Below are 6,260 nucleotides of genomic sequence, written 5' to 3' on the forward strand. Positions count from 1 at the left end.
GTCCCTTCCTTGTTCTCTTCTTTCCTGGCTCAGAAGCATGCTAACTGGTTTAAACTGTGTCCTGAAAGCCAAGTAGGGAAAGAGGCAATAATTCATACATTCCACCCAGCCTACCATTTGTGTGAGTGGTTGGCTACCTATGTCTCTTTTTCTTTCTTAATTTTAGATACCGTGTTTCCCCAATAATAAGACCTATCCCGAAAATAAGCCCTCCCCTTACTGTGTAAGATTCCTCTAAAATAAGCCCTCCCCCGAAAATAAGCCCTATTGAGATTGCTACTGTAGTGAAGGTGATCCCCTGCACTACACGCTACATTACGGTACCCTCTGTATGCACTGTCCCCGCCCCCCCCCCCGGGTGAAATGCACGCCTCCGAGCTGCATCCAATCAGAGCTGCAGCAGTGAGCGCGTCATCCTGTTCTTTATTGAATTCATTATTGAATAAAGGTACATTGTTTTGTTCACATTTACCTGTTTATTAAAATTGCTGTCAATGTTCATTAAAATAAGCCCTCCCCTGAAAATAAGCCCTCTGGTGTTTTTCTGTCCAAAAAAATTAATAAGACAGTGTCTTATTATCGGGGAAACACGATATTCCTCAGATGCAGGTTTGAGCAATGCATGTGAGAATGGGGATCCTGATCTACCAAGAAGAAGTCAGGATTCCCCAGGATTGAATATGGTTCACAAGCTCCAGTAGCTGTGTACAGGCCAAGGAAGGGGAGAGTGCTCCAACTCCTGTGTTTCTCCTTGCTAGAGTAGCATAGCATTTGTTAATATCCATCATTTTTCAGATACTACACAAATTCTGTAAATGTAAGAGTGGTGCTGGCTTGATGGCAACAACAAGGTATTGTGTAGTTCAGTTTTATAGTTTATTATCTAACACGCATCCTTTTTTTTTTTAATCAAATGCTTTATTAACTTCTAGTTTACATCATTCGAGTTACAAATTTTCTCCCCGTTTTTCCCCTATCCACCACCCCAAAATGGCAATCCCACTGGATATCCCCTCCACCAATCTGCTCTTTCCCATATCTTCTCCCATACCCCCTTCGACTTTCCAGTAGGGCGCGGTGGATCTCTATGCCCCAGTGCTTGGATATCTTATTTCCCATTTACATGTAAAATAATATTGATAATAGTATATATATGTATATATATTTTAAACATTTGATTTTAAAGCTTTGAATTCCAGATTCATTCTCTTCCTCCCTTGTCTTGTCAATGACAAGACTTTTAAGGGCGAATAAGTCGAGCAGTTTGGTTTTACTCATGGTGCAACTTCAGCAATGTAACATGCAAGAATCCTTAACTTTTTTTTTTCATAATGGATCCCTTTGGCAGTGTGTTGAAGGCCGTCACCAAGTAAGTATCTTATTTGTACAAAGTTGTTTGAATGTTGTCTCTTTCGATAGATTGTGGCTTATTCAGAAGTAGCGACTGTCTTTTGGTTTTCTTTGCACCCCCAGGGGATTAGCACAGGATCCACAGCGAGTGGAGACTTAATAAATGTTTACTGACTGGCCGGGCGTCTTCTAAGTAAATGTTTCAAAGGCATAAGATATACAGGGTTACAAGAAAGCTAGTTTTATTGGAATAAAGATGCATTTTTTTTTTCCAGTCAAGTTCAAGGGCCCCGGGTTACTAGGACAGTAGCCCCAGCAAGGGTAAAGCACGTGATCGCCAGTTTCGCCCCTCCACCCCCGTTCCCGCACTGATCCCGCCTCCCCGGGGTTACTTTCCCTGAGGAAAGAGAAGGGGACGCACTGCGTCACGCCACGCCTGCCCCTCCTCCTGGGCACCTCAGTACGCGGGTGCGCGCTCTTCTCCCCAAATCGCTCTTCAGCTCCCTTGGCTCCTCGGCTCCGACGTCCCGCGAGTGCCCTGTGCGCGCGCGCGCTCTCCCGCCTCCCCGCCCCCATACTCTCTTCTCCCCCTCCCCCGCAGCCGTCTTCGCGCAGAGGCTGCACCCGTGGCCTCGGCATCTTCTTTCAGGTTTGGAACCTCTCTTCCTCCGGCCCCTTCGGAGCTGCTGTCACTCTCAAGGCTCGGGGCCTGGTCACCCTTTGCCCCACTCCAGCCTTCACTCCATAGGAGCCGGCTCCTCCCCGCACCGCTGGGGCGGGCTGCGTCGCCGGTGAAGCTCCAGGGAGAGGGAGCCAAGCCACTTTGCGGAACTCCCCAGCCCGGTACCGTCCTTTATTTACTTCTCCCTCCTCCAGTTCCAGCACCCGGGGCCCCTCCTTCCGCGAGTTGGGGGCGGGGCCAGGGCGGAGTTCCCTGCCCGCGCCGAGCCGCCCGCTCGCTGGGGCTGCCCCTCGCTGGGGTTCCCCCCTCCCTCTTGCGTGTAGCTGCGCGCGCGCACAGAGACGCCCTCTTTCCCCTCCCCCTGCCCTCCCACTCCGGGGGAGGCCCTTACTTCCCTTCCCTAGCCCAACTCCTGTCTACCCACGCGGCTTCGCGTCCTTCTGCACTTTATTTAGGAGGGAAGGAGGTGTTGTGGAGCTGGGGTGCGTTTGATTGAGATCCGCATCCTCCATCTCAAACTCTTGACGGTGTGTCTCGCTTTACATCCATGCCTTTTGCACGAAGTAGGACCCAGGCTGGCGAAATGGGTGGGCAGAGCTGGGGCGCTGCCCTGCGGGCAATACCGCTTACTGCGTATAGGGGGCGCTACCAAGGGCTGAGGTGCGCGGCTTGACTTTCCTTGACTTTCCTGTGGGCTCTAATCCAGGAGTTCTTAGTCTGGGCTTCTTGAACTTTCAAATACAAACGTAGTGTATATATGTGTGTATGTACACATGTGTATATACAATATACACACATTTAACTAAATATATATATGAACTTTATGTGTATATATTTGTCTATATACATATCTGATTATTTACATATATTTAAATACACAAATTCCATGGACCCCATATATATGTGTGTGTATGTCAGTAAATAGTCAATAATAATAAATAAACATCAAACCTTTATTATGCGCCAGGAGCTGTGCTAAATCCTGGGGATAAAAATACAAAACATTGCAAAAACAAAGACAGTTCTTGCCTTCAGAGAGCTTACAACCTAATGAAAGAGCTTACGATCTAAAGAATATATGTATGTGTGTATACTAGACTTCCAGGTGGACATATACTATCTACCTACCTGTGTATCTATATTATGTATTACATATTGATAACTATCTCAGAATAATTTATTTCCTTTGTAATCTCATGTTAGTCGGTAAGAATTTATTAACATCTGCTATGTGCCAGACACTGTGCTAAACTCTCAGTATACAAAGAAAAGCAAAGGACAGTTCCTGTTCTTTGGGAGCTCAGTCTGATGGGGGAGACAACATTCAAATTATACACACACACTATAACACATACACACATGCATACATATACAAACGGCAAATTATAGCTAGAGGAAAACATTACCTTTAAGGGGGATCAGAAAAGATTTTTTTTTGGTCTTTATTAATTTGTTCGTTTACTTTGAGTTTACAAGATTCAGTTCCCCAGTTCGTTGAGTTTCAAATTTTCTTCCTTCCCCTCCCCTTCCCTTCCCCTATATCGACATACAATCAGGTATAGGATCTGCACATACTTTCAAATTAGACATTGGTCAGGTTATAAAGAAGTATTGTATTGGATGGAATGAACAGTGGGAAAGAGGAAACCAAACCTAACAAGAAAAAAGAAAGAGAGCAGGTAATTTGCTTCAATTTGTTTTCAAACTCAGTTCTTTCTAGTTCTTTCTCTGAATGTAGACATCTCTATCCATCATTAGTCTTTTGGAGTTTACTTGAAGCCTATCAATGTTGGTCATCATACATACATTGTATCTGTAATTGTGTACAAGTTTTTCTTGGTTCTGCTCTTCTCACTCAGCATCAGTTCGTATAAGCCTCTCCAGGTAAATATGAAGTCCGTCTGCTCTTTGTTTCTTATGGCGCAATAGTATTCCATTACATTCATATACCATAACTTGTTTATCCATTCCCCAATTGATGGGCATCTCCTTAATTTCCAACTCTTTGCCACCACAAAAAGCTGCTATAAATGTTTTTGTACATATGGGTCTTCCTCCCGCTTCTATGATCTCTTTGGTATACAACCCTAGAAGTGGTATATGCTGGGTCAAAAGATATGAAATTACTTATAGCCCTTTGGGCATAGTTCCAGATTGCTCTCCAGAATGGTTGGATCAGTTCACAACTCCACCAACAATGCATTAGTGTTCCAACTTTTCCACATCCTCTCCAGCATTTGTCATTTTCCTGTTTTGTCATCTTAGCCAATCTGACTGGTGAGATGTGGTACCTCAGAGTTGTTTTGATGTGCATTTCTCTAATCAATAGTGATTTAGAGCATTTTTTCATATGCTTATAAATATCTTTAATTTCTTCCTCTGAGAACTGCCTGTGCATATCCTTTGACCATTTATCATTTGGGGAGTGACTTGTATTCTTATAGATTTGACTCAATTCTCTGTATATTTTAGAAATGAGACCTTTATCAGAAAGATTGGTTGCAAAAATTCTTTCCCAATTTCCCACTTCCCTCTTAATCCTGGTTACATTGGCTTTGTTTGTACAGAAGCTTTTCAGTTTCATGTAATCAGAGTAATCCATTTTGAATTTTATAATGCTGTCTAATTCTTGTTTGGTCATGAAGTCTTTCCCTCTCCATAAATCTGACAGGTAAACTATTCCTTGCTTTCCCAGATTTCTTACAGTATCATCCTTTATACCTAGATCATGCACCTATTTAGACTTAATTTTGGTATATAGTGTTAGATAATGGTCTATCCCAGTTTCTGCCATACTATATTCCAGTTTCCCCAGCAGTTTTTGTCAAATAGTGAGTTCTTATCCCCAAAACTGGGGTCTTTGGATTTATCAAAGAGTAGATTATTATAGCCATTGACTGTTGAGTCTCATGTACCCAATCTGTTCCATTGATCCACTGCTCTACTCCTCAGCCAGTACCAAGTACCGTGTTTCCCCGATAATAAGACCTATCCCAAAAATAAGCCCTATTGAGATTGCTACTGTAGTGAAGGTGATCCCCTGCACTACACGCTACATTACGGTACCCTCTGTATGCACTGTCCCCGCCCCCCCCCCCGGGTGAAATGCACGCCTCCGAGCTGCATCCAATCAGAGCTGCAGCAGTGAGCGCGTCATCCTGTTCTTTATTGAATTCATTATTGAATAAAGGTACATTGTTTTGTTCACATTTACCTGTTTATTAAAATTGCTGTCAATGTTCATTAAAATAAGCCCTCCCCTGAAAATAAGCCCTCTGGTGTTTTTCTGTCCAAAAAAAATAATAAGACAGTGTCTTATTATCGGGGAAACATGGTAGTTTTGATGACTGCTGCTTTATAATACAGATTAAAATCTGGTATAGCTAGGCCACCTTCCCTAGCATTTCTTTTCATGTATTCCCTTGATATTCTGGACCTTTTGTTCTTCCAAATGAATTTTGTTATTATTTTTTCTAGTTCTATAAAGTAATTTTGTGGTAAATTGATTGGTATGGCACTAAATACATAATTTAATTTAGGTAAAATTATCATTTTTATTATATTGGCTTGACCCAGACATGAGCAATTGATGTTTTTCCAATTAGTTAGATCTGATTTTATTTGTGGGAAAAGTGTTTTGTAGTTGTGTTCATCTAGGTCCTGGGTTTGTTTTGGCAGGTAGATTCCCAAATATTTTATAATGTCTACAGTAACTTTAAATGGGATTTCTCTTTCTATCTCTTGTTGTTGGATTTCATTAGAAATATACAGGAATGCCGAGGATTTATGTGAATTTATTTTATATCCTGCAACTTTTCCAAATTTATTTATTGTCTCAGGTAGTTTTTACTTGATTCTTGAGGATTCTCTAAGTATATCATCATATCATCCGCAAAGAGTGATAACTTGGTCTCTCCTTTGCCTAATTTGATTCCTTTGATTTCTTTTTCTTCTCTAATTGCTACACAGGAAAGATTTCTATAGAAGATGGGGTTTTAGCTGAGACTTGAAGGAAGCTAGGGAAGCCAGGAGGTGAGGATGAGTAAGAAGGAGAGTATGCCTATAAGAAAAAATTATGAGAAGGGGTCTACAGGCATAACCAGACTGCCAAGTGGTCCTACTGCCCTCCCCTTTACCCTTGGAATGCATTCTCTTCTCTTGAGCTCCCTCCCCACCCCTGTCTCTCAGTTACTTTGATACACTATTTTTTGTATTTATTTATTTATCC

General features: G+C 42.3%; 1 protein-coding gene across 2 annotated transcripts in view; it reads left to right on the plus strand.

Moving 5' to 3' along the window:
* Window positions 1-1,722: 1,722 nt before the first annotated feature.
* The window catches only part of FBXL4 (F-box and leucine rich repeat protein 4), a 147,634-nt gene continuing 143,096 nt past the window's right edge, over window positions 1,723-6,260 (plus strand). The window contains exon 1 of one of the 2 annotated variants that reach the window (XM_069077184.1): window positions 1,723-2,193. The gene's annotated coding sequence lies outside the window, so the exon portion shown is untranslated. Of the gene's footprint in view, window positions 2,194-2,306; window positions 2,560-6,260 lie in introns of those variants that run through there. The other variant, XM_069077185.1, reaches the window with a different exon arrangement.

Source organism: Petaurus breviceps, unplaced genomic scaffold, assembly GCF_028583685.1.
Source record: "Petaurus breviceps papuanus isolate PSGF00001 unplaced genomic scaffold, PetGlider_PUasm1.0 90977, whole genome shotgun sequence".
Taxonomy (NCBI): Eukaryota; Metazoa; Chordata; class Mammalia; order Diprotodontia; family Petauridae; genus Petaurus; species Petaurus breviceps.